The sequence below is a fragment of the Leucoraja erinacea genome, chromosome 4 (genome assembly GCF_028641065.1).
Source record: "Leucoraja erinacea ecotype New England chromosome 4, Leri_hhj_1, whole genome shotgun sequence".
In the NCBI taxonomy this organism is placed as follows: Eukaryota; Metazoa; Chordata; class Chondrichthyes; order Rajiformes; family Rajidae; genus Leucoraja; species Leucoraja erinaceus.
Genome location: NC_073380.1, coordinates 53,792,897 through 53,804,209, shown reverse-complemented (window position 1 = coordinate 53,804,209; position 11,313 = coordinate 53,792,897).

Below are 11,313 nucleotides of genomic sequence, written 5' to 3'. Positions count from 1 at the left end.
GAATTTGGCCAAATGGGTGATTCTCACGCTCAATGCGTGAGAGTTGGCAGCGCTGCTTTATATGACACTCACAATTCTGTATAGCTCTCTTTGATGGTCCCATCAACATCCTTGCCTCCAGGGAAGGCAATTCATTTCCACCACAGGCAAGATCTACCCCAGAAATCACACTTGCACCCTCTTTCTATGCCATAGAAGAATTGTACAATTTATTCAGTCAAGCTTACAACCATCCACCCATTATCAGTGAAATTACTTTGAAATTCACATCTATGTGAACCCTTGTGAATATCGAACATGGAACAAACAGTACATTGTAGACTGTGCCTGTTTATACATTGCCCAGAGACACCTAATGAAGGTCCAATGGCGCACAGTGTAACAACCAGTCCAGTTGCTGCCTCACGGCACCAGAGACCCGGGTTCAATCCTGACCTCAGGTGTGGGAGAAACTGGAGTGCCGAAGAAAACCCAAGTGCTGTCTGTGTGGAGTTTGCACGTTTGCCCTGTGACCGTGTGGGTTTCCTCCCACATCCCAAAGACGTGTGGGTTTCTAGGTTTCTACACACACTAGGGACATTTTACAATTTTACCCATGCTAATTAACCTACAAACAATAGCCAATAGACAATAGACAATAAGTGCAGGAGTGGGCCATTCGTCCCTTCGAGCCAGCACCGCCATTCAATGTCATCATGGCTGATCATCCCCAATCAGTACCCCTTTCCTGCCTTCGCCCCATATCCCCTGACTCCGCTATCTTTAAGAGCCCTACCTAGCTCTCCCTTGAAGTATCCAGAGAACCGGCCTCCACCGCCCTCTGGGGCAGAGAATTCCACAGACTCACAACTCTCTATGTGAGAAAGTGTTTCCTCATCTCCGTTCTAAATGGCTTACCCCTTATTCTTAAACTGTGGCCCCTGGTTCAGTGGCCCCTGTACATCTTTGGAGTGTGGGAGAAAACCGGGGGCACCCGGAGAAAACCCCCTCGATCTCAGGGAGAACGTACAAACTCGGTATGGACATCACCCGTAATCAGGATTGAACCCGGGTCTCTGGCGCTGTGAGGCAGCAGCTCTACCGCTGCGCTATCGTGACACTTGTCCTGAGTTTAGTTCAAACACTTGCGTTCCATCAAAACTTCCCGTAAATGAACCATTATTAAAAATGCCCATGGCAATGCGATAGAGCTGTTGGGGGAAATCAAATTGGTATCGATTGAGTGATTTTGTTTTTGGATTTCATTCAAATATATATTTTACCTTGTCTGAAGAGACTGTTGCTAAATACTACTGTGCAAGAATATTATCTATTGAAACCTAAAGTGCTTTATGTGCCTTCTTGAGATTTACACAGCTATCAGTTGGTATTTATATGTACTTTATGTTGACTGGCCTTGTAATCCTGATGTGCAGGAAGGAACTGCAGATGCGGGTTGAAACCGAATATAGACACAAAATGCTGGAGTAACTCAGTGGGACAGGCAGTATCTCTGGAGAGGAGGAATGGGTGACGTTTCAGGTCGAGACCCTTCTTCAGAGCCTTCTTCTGAAGAATGGTCTTGACCTGAAATGTCACTCATTCATTCTCCCCAGAGATGCTGCCTGTCCCACTGAGTTACTCCAGCATTTTGTGTCTATCTTCTTATAATCCTGATCTCTGGCTACTGCGTACAAATTCTCCTGTGGGATTGTACATTCGGTTAATTAAATAAATCAGGAATAAAGTACTAGGGTTGATAATGGTGGCCATAGAAAAAAAGACCATTTTTAAATTGAACAGCATTACAGCATGGAAACAGGCCCTTCAGCCCACCAAGTCCACGCTGACCATCGATCACCCATTCACACCTGTTCTATGTTATCCCACTTTCTCATCCACTCCCTACACACCAGAGAGCCAATTATCCTACAAACCCGCATGTCTTTGGGATGTTGGAGGAAGGCGAAGCAATCGGAGGAACCGACGCGGTTACAGGGAGAACGTGCAAACTCCGTACAGACAGCACCCGTAGTCAGGATCGATCCCCCAGGTCTCTGAAACTGTAAGGCAGCAACTCTTCTAGCTGTGCCACCATGCGCGCTTTCTTGAAAACTCGTCAAGTTTTCCAATATCTTTCAGGGAAGAATCTGCTCTCTCTAAGGCTGGACACTCAGCCCCCTGTTTCAGTCTGAAGAAGGGTCCTGACCTGAAACATCAAATATTCCTTATCTCGAGATGCTGCCTGACCAGTTGAGTAAAACTCCAGCACTTTGTGTCCATCTTCAGCCCCTTGAGATAGTCTGCCATCCAATAAGATCTAATCTTAGTATTGATATTAATATCTATCATCAAGTTGGCTTATGACACCACTGTTGTGGGACGTATCACTGATGGGGATGAATCAGAGTATAGAGGAGAGATCGAGCAACTGTCCATATGGTGCCAGGGCAATAACCTGGCCCTCAACACCAGCAAAACCAAGGAACTGATTGTGGACTTTGGAAGGAGAAGGGTGGGGACCCACAGTCCCGTTTATATCAACGGGTCGATGGTTGAAAGGGTCAAGAGCTTCAAATTCCTGGGCGTGCACATCTCTGAAGATCTTTCCTGGTCCGAGAACACTAATGCAATCATCAAGATAGCTCATCAGCGCCTCTACTTCCTGAGAAGATTATGGAGAGTCGGTTTGTCAAGGAGGACTCTCTCTAACCTCTACAGGTGCACAGTAGAGAGCATGCTGACCGGTTGCATCGTGGCTTGGTTCGGCAACTTGAGCGCCCTGGAGAGGAAGAGACTACAAAAAGTAGTAAACACTGCCCAGTCCATCATCGGCTCTGACCTTCCTTCCATCGAAGGGATCTATCACAGTCGTTGCCTCAAAAAAGCTGACAGTATCATCAAAGACCCACACCATCCTGGCCACACACTCATCTCCCCTTCAGGTAGAAAGTACGGGAGCCTTAAGACTGCAATAACCAGGTTCAGGAATAGCTACTTCCCCACAGCCATCAGGCTATTAAACCTGGCTCGGACAAAACTCTGAACATTAATAACCCATTATCTGTTATTTGCACTTCATCAGTTTATTTATTCATGTGTTTTGTAGTCAATGCCTATTATGTTCTGTTATGCTGAAGCAAAGCAAGAATGTCATTGTCCTATCAGAGACACATGACAAGAAACTCTCTTGAACTTGAACTTGAACTCTTGATATTGGTTTGTCATTGTCACATGGACCAAGATACAGTGAATAGTTAGGTTGCTTGTTATCCATTTAAATTATAATGAATTCAAATTTAGCCATGCACAGTAACACAGATAGTACACAGGTAGTACACAGGTAGTACACAGGTAGTACACAGGCAGTACACAGGTAGTACACAGGTAGTACACAGGTAGTACACATGTAACACAGGTAGTACACAGGTAGTACACAGGTAGTACACAGGTAGTACACAGGTAACATAGGATGTACACAGGCAACACAGGATTACAGCAATCCTCAACTGTGCTATTGATCCTCCCGACACCATGACGCCCTAATAGACCAAAGCCATTGAAAGTCAGTGTGAGTAATTTCAATGACTCCATCTTCACAGTTCTTTGTAGTCCATGATTGTATTGATAACTTGGTCAGTTTCACATTTGATCTTGCTGGTTGCCAATTTAACACATATAACCATAACCATATACACAATTACAGCACGGAAACAGGCCATCTCGGCCCTACACAGGTAGTCCGTGCCGACAGGTAACACAGGTTTTCCCTTAGTCCCACCAGGTGCCACAGGTGCACTCATACCATAACCTCTCATTCCCTTCTCATCCATATGCCTATCCAATTTATTTTTAAATGATACCAATGAACCTGCCTCCACCACTTCCACTGGGAGCTCATTCCACACCGCTACCACTCTCTGAGTAAAGAAGTTCCCCAACTCATATTACCCCCGAAACCATCTGTCCCTAATTCTGAAGTCATTGTCCTCTCGTAATTCAATGACTCTTCCTTCACAGTTCTTTGTAGTCCATGATTCCATTGATAGTTGGTCCTTTTCACATTTGCCCTTGCCCCACGTTGCCAATTTAAACCATATAACCATATAACAATCTCCCAGCACGGAAACAGGCCATCCGGCCCTACAAGTGGGGACAATTTTACAATTAGTCCCACCAAACTCATACAGAACCCAATTAACCTACAAACCTGTACGTTTTTTTTAAATGGGACCAAACCGGAGCCCCCACCACTTACAAAGCCACCACAGTACCACTCTCTGAGAACGTAAATAAGTTGTACCCTCCTGTACACCCACCTGTAGTCCCTTAACAAAGCCATCTCTCTTGTTTGAATCTTCCCTATTCTCAAAGGGAAAAGCTTGTCCACTTAGTACCTTTGCCCCCACCATCCACCCCTAGTGATCTCCCCATACACTAACAGAATCCTGATACACAGAGGGAAATTTTACAATTACTGAGTTGGTGGAAGCCGCTTTCTAGCTACAAACCTACTGCCGGAATGTGGGAGGAAAAGGAATGACCGGGCGAAAAAACCCACACAGTCTTTGGGAGAATGTATGGCTGCTTGTACCGGGCAGCGTACAGTGTAGATGGAGTCTGGTCTGTGTGATGGACTAGGGCGGCATGATGGAGCAGCGGTAGAGCTGCTGCCTTACAGCACCAGAGAGCCGGGTTCGATCCTGACTAGAGATGCTGTCTGTACGGAGTTCTCCCTATGACCGTGCGGGCTTATTCCGGGTGCTCTGGTTTCCTCCCAACTCCAAAGACGTACAGGTTTGTACATTAATTTGGTAAAATTGTGTCGGATAGCGCTAACTCAAAGGGCCATAGGGCCTGTTTCCACTTTGTATCTCTAAAGTCTAGAGGTACATGAGCAAATCTCTTCGCCCCACTTTAATCCTCTCTAGCCCAGAACTGACAACTGCATCCAGTTCCAGGGAGATTTCTGTTCACAGAACAATATCCAATTATGAAAGCACAGTCAAACCTTCAAGGCATGCGGCGAGCAGCCTGTGGTTGTCTTTTATGTTTGGAGATAGACATATGCTGAACCTTTAAAGAGAAAATTATTTTTCTTTTCATTATTTCATCTTGCTCTCCTCCAATGCTCTGCCTCCCATCAGAGGCGAAGAGTATTTCTACTGACAGTGCAACTGGATAAAACACACCACAGGAAAAAAAACACGACATTGCCAGCTGGAAATCACAGCAATTTAAGGCATAGACAGAGGACCTTCGGCCCATTGTGTCCTTGCCAGTAAAGCTAGAGTGTGGCTTAGTCTAGTCTCATCTAGTCTATGGACACAAAATGCTGGGGTAACTCAGCGGAACAGGCAGCATCACTGGAGAGAAAGAATGGGTGATGTTTCTTCAGTCTGAAGAATGGTCTCGACCCAAAACGGCACCCATTCCTTCTCTCCAGAGATGCTGCCTGACCAGCTGAGTTACTCCAGCAATTTGTGTTTAACCATATAACAATGACAGCACGGAAACAGGCCATCTCGGCCCGTTTATCTTTGGCGGCAACGTACAGACTCCGTTTAGTCTAGTTTATTACCATCAACATGTCCCGAGGCAGGGCTGCCAACAATGGGTGAGTGAGAGTTGGGAGTGAGAAATTGCAAGAGGCCAAGCCCGAGGGAGCATAGTGACCGGGGGGGGGTATGGAACATTTGCAATTTTCAGCTTGAAATTGTGTAATATGGTGCATACTGTAGCGAGTCTTTTAACTTACACTTGAATGCAATATATATGCTTTAAATTGGATTGGAGCGTTTTTAAAAGGGGGGAGGCTGTGTGATCACTGATCACTGGCCTTGGGGGTGAGGGAGTGGAGCAACCGAGTTAGGAGAAAGTGTGGAAGGGGGGTGTCCCCCCTCCCAGGGTAGGAACTTTTTTTGAAATTTGATGTATTAAAATCATGTTTTAGTGCACTGTAGAAGTATGATTTCAATGTTTTTTGTATGAAGTATTTTTAAGAGGTAACTTTTTAAGGGGTAACTTTATCCACACAAAGGGTGATGGGTGTATGGAACAAGCTGCCAGAGGAGGTAGTTGAGGCAGGGACCATCCCAACATTTAAGAAAATGTTAGACTGATACATGGATAGGACAGGTTTGGAGGTATATGGACCAAAAGCAGATGGTGTAGCTGGGACATGTTGGCGGGTTTGAGCAAGTTGCACCAAAGGGCCTGTTTTCACTCTATGACTACATTATACCTCCACCATGCATGAATGCTTCAAATTCAAGTGATCAAGTTTTATTGCCATATACTCAAGCATAGAAACATAGAAAATAGGTGCAGGAATAGGCCATCGGCCCTTCGAGCCAGCACTGCCATTCAATAAGATCATGGCTATTCATCTAAAATCAGTACCTCTTTCCTGTTTTTTCCCCATATCCCTTAATGTCGTTAGCCCCAAGAACTAAATGTAACTCTCTCTTGAAAACATCCAGTGAATTGGCCTGCACTGCCTTCTGTGGCAGAGAATTCCACAGATTCACAACTCTCTGCTTGAAGAAAGTTTGTTCTCATCTCAGTCCTAACTGGACGCCCCTTTATTCTTAAACTGTGACCCCTGGTTCTGAGCGTCCCCAACATCGGGAACATTTTTCCTGCAGTTACAGTAAGTGAAAATCTAGCAGGCAAGCAGGATGCTTTCTCCAACCACCCCCATTTGAAGTCCACTATCTTCCACCGTATCTACCCAGTGCTTGGTACTTACTTCCAGCAGCCACTGGTTGTCCTCCAGGATGCACCGAGCCCCAGCCTGATCCATGCCGGTCACCTGGGCGAATTCGGCACAGAGACTCTCACGGCAGCGGCGCAACGCTTCGACGCCTCCGACGGCCCGGGACTCTTGCACTGAGGCTGCTCCATGGCCGGAGCTGCAGTGAGCAACTCGCCAGCCCGGCAAACACTCGCCAGCCCCGCTCCCCGTCCGCATCTGTCCCCGCCGCTGCTTCCGCTTCCAACACCCGCGGCCCATGCAGTTGATATGAGTTTTGAAATTTTCGTTGATCACAGAATTTCTCACAACAGAGCGAGAGAAATTTGTGATCAGCGTGAGAATTTGGTGAAATGCGTGATTCTCACGCTCAATGCATGGTAGTTGGCAGCCCTGCCTCTCCATCCCCCTCTCCCTCTCCCCCCCCTCCCTCCCCTCTCTCTGACTGTCTCTCCCTACTCTTCTCTCTCCCTCTCTCCCCCCTCTCCCTACTCTCTCTCCCCCCTCTCTCCCTATATCACCTCTGTCTCACCCTTTCTCCCCTCTCTCTCTCCCCCTCTCTACTCTCTCTAACTCTCTCTCCTCTCCTCCTCCCCTCTCTCTCCCCCTCTCTCCTCTCTCTCTCTCTTCTCCCTCCCCTCTCTTTCTCTCTCCTCTCCTCTCTCTCTCTCCTTTCTCTCTCTCCCCTCTCTTTCTCCTAACTCTCTCACCCCCCCCTCTCTCCCCTCTCTCAAACACTTTTTTTTTTTTTTTTTTTTTTTTCTCTTGTTTGTCTTTTTTTCTTTTTTTTTTTTTCTCTTTTTTTCTTTTTTTTTTTTTTTTTTTCACCCCCTCTCTCTCTCTCTCTCCCTCTCTCTCTCTCTCTCTCTCTCTCTCTCTCTCTCTCTCTCTCTCTCTCCTTCTCTCTCTATCCTTCTCTCTCTCTCTCTCTCTCTCTCTCTCTCTCTCTTCCCCCCTCTCTCTCCCACACCCCTCTCCTCCCCCTCTCCTTCTCACCCTCCCTCTCTCCTCCCCCTCTCTTTTCTCCTCTTCCCCTCTTTCTTCTCCCCCCCCCATCTCTCTCTCTTTCCCCCCTCTCTGTTTTACCACCCCTCTCTCTCTCCCCCTCTCTCTCACATTCTCTCTACCCTCTCCACTCCCTCTCTCTCTCTTGTTCTCTCCCCCTCTCTCCCACTCTCTCTCTCTCTCTCTCCCCCCCTCTCTCCCCCTCTCTCCTCCTCCCCCCCCCCCCCCCCCCCCCCTCCCCCCCCCCCCCCCCCCCCCCTCCCCCCTCTCCCCCCCCCTCTCTTCCCTCTTTCTTCCTCTCACCCCTCTCTCTCTCCCCTCTCTCTCCTCGCACCCCACTCTCTCCCTCCCCCCCACTGTCTCCCTCTCTCCTTCCCCTCTATCTCCCTCCACCTCCCTTTGAGAGTCTGTCCCTTCGGCACAGAGACTCTTGCAGTAGCGGTGCTTCCGACGGCTCCGCGGCCCGGGACACTCGCACTGTCCGGAGCTGCTCCATGGCCGAAGCTGCAGCGAGCGACTCGCAGCGCCGCAAACACTCAACAGCGCCGCAAACTCACCAGTCCCGGCTCCCCGCATCTGTTCCCGCCGCTGGTTCCGCTCCCATCCCTCCCGCAGCCCCGGCTCTCCACCACCCGCGGACCAGGCAGTTTATCCGAGTTTTGAAATTTTCGTTGATCACAACATTTCTCACCACTGAGCGTGAGAAATGTCTGATCAGCGCGAGGTCGTGAGAGTTTGCTTGTGGTCGTGAGTCTCACGCTCAAAGCGTGAGAGTTGGCACCCTGTAAAGGTCCACGTGAAATATTTTTGTTGTTACTTCCGCAAGAAATTGCTAGAGTTGTGAACCAACTCTTGACAATTACCTTAACCTTTCAGGTCAAACACAGGTCTCCTGAAAATTGAGGTAGCAGTTTCACGGTCACCCCGACTAGCACAAAAATTTCAGCTCAAAAAGGTCACCCCTCAGCCTTTTATGCTCCAGAAATAAAAGTGCAGCCTTTCCAACCATCACTAATAACTCAAACTGAGATAAGCCCAGTTAACATTTTCGGTCACGTCTCCTCTGCGCTCCTTTGACATTTGGTGATATCCTTCCTATAGCTGGACGACCAGAACTGCACACAGTACTCCAAGTATGGTCTCACCCACGACTTGTACCGTTTCATCATGAAGTCCCAACATTTGCACTCAATACTCTTCCCAATGAAGGCCAGAGAGTTGTGAATCTGTGGAATTCTCTGCCAGAGAAGGCAGTGGAGGCCAATTCGCTGGATGTATTCAATAGAGAGTTAGATATTGCTCTTAGAGTTAATGAAATCAAAGGATATGGGGAGAAAGCAGGAACGGGGTACTGATTTTAGATGATTAGCCATGATCATAATGAATGGCGGTGCTGGCTCGAAAGGCCAAATGGCCTAATCCTGCACTTAGTGTCTATGTTTTTTTTTAATTATTAATTAATTTATTTATTTATTATTGTGCTTTTATTAGAAGCAGTGTACAGTGGTATAAACCGTGGCATAAGACATAATACATTTTGTGTACAACTTCTATTTTAAATTTAGCAAGAGAAAGGTAACACAAGAGAGAGAAAGCGAGAAAGGGAAAGAGTGAAGGACATGGTGATGTATAAACCCCTGGAGTACCACTCCCGGGGCTAACAAGTGATAGCCTGTCGAAAGAGAAAGAGAAAAACCCATAGAATTGTTAAAAAAAAGAAGGAAAAAAGAAGGGAAAAAAAAGAGAGAAAACAGAAAAGGGATATGCCTACTTCATATCTCACCCATCACCCAGTTCAGAGTGTTTCATAGTTTCTATGTTTCTATGTTTCACCCGGAGAAAATCCACACGGTCACAGGCGAACGTACAAACTCCGTACAGACAGCACCCATAGTCAGGTTGTAACCTGGTCCCTGGTGCTATGAGGCAGCAACTCTACTGCTGCACCACTGTGCCTCTCACTTACGTCATCATCGATACCCAGGGACAGGTTGAGAAGAAAGATAATTCTTAAACTTTCATTATTCCACATCTGTTAAAGGTTGTTACTATATTAAAAACTAGGGCATGGAATCTATTTTATTTTAATTATAGATTTATAAATGATACTTGCAGAGACAATTATAAGGCTTCTCCCGCTCTACCTAGGAAAGGGAAGCACAATTTTTCAGAGGAGGTGGTGTTGTTGTTAAGGCCAATGTTTATCAGTGCAAATCATTTCGGGAAAGTGGGGGTGAGCTACTTTCATAAGTTCATAAGTTCTAGGGGCAGAATTAGGCCATTTGGCCCATCAATATTCTGCTATTCAATCATGGCTGATCTATCTTTCCTTCTCAACCCCATTCTCCTGCCTTCTCCCCATAACCCCTGACACCCATACTAATCAAGAATCTGTCAAACTCTGTATTAAAAATACCCGTAGACTTGGCCTTCACAGTCGTCTGTGGCAATGAATTCCACAGATTCACCACCCTCTGGCTAAAGAAATTCCCCCTCATCTCCTTTCTAAAGGTACACCCTTTTATTCTGAGGTTGTGGCCTCTGGTCCCAGACTCTCCCACCTGTACAAGTTTGAGAGTATTTGTCAACATACTAAATCTCCTCTATCTTTTAAGGAAATGGAGATGTTGATGGACTTCCTTTATAATTGCATCAACATGCTGAGTCCAAGACAGATCTTCAGAGGTATGCAGGCCCAGGAGTTTGAAGCTTTTGATTCTCTCCACCATACAATGCAATCAATACAATACAATCAGTTTTATTCGTCACATTGCATATAAAGTGCAAGTGAAATGAATTTGCCAGCAGCGGTACAATGATAAAGAACACACAAAAACACACTAAAAATGTAACACAAACATCCACCCCAGCATTCATCACTGTGGTGGAAGGCCCTACATTTGGCCAGTCCTCCTCCATTTCCCCCCGTGGTCAGGACCTCAACCCTCCGCAGCCGTCGCTGACGGCGTCCAGATGTACAGACAGGTAAAAGTCCAGGTAAGTCCAGAATCGGCGCTTCCCCACCGGAGACCGCGGCTTTAGTTTGGTGTCGACCATTGTCCCATTGATGACGACAGGTTTAGAAACATAGAAATAGAAATTAGGTGCAGGAGTAGGCCATTCGGCCCTTCGAGCCTGCACCGCCATTCAATTTAATTGTGATCATGACCGATCATCCAACTCAGTATCCTGTTTCTGCCTTCTCTCCATACCCCCTGATCCCTTTAGCCACAAGGGCCACATCTAACTCCCTCTTAAATATAGCCAATGAACTGGCCTCATCAACTACCCTCTGTGGCAGAGAGGTCCAGAGATTCACCACTCTCGGTGTGAAAAAAGTTCTTCTCATCTCGGTTTTAAAGGATTTCCCCCTTATCCTTAAGCTTTGACTCCTTGTCCTGGACTTCCCCAACATCGGGAGCAATCTTCCTGCATCTAGCCTGTCCAACCCCCTTAAGAATTTTGTAAGTTTCTATAAGATCCCCTCTCAATCTTCTAAATTCTAGAGAGTATAAACCAAGTCTATCCAGTCTTTCTTCATAAGACCGTCCTGACATCCCAGGAATCAGTCTGGT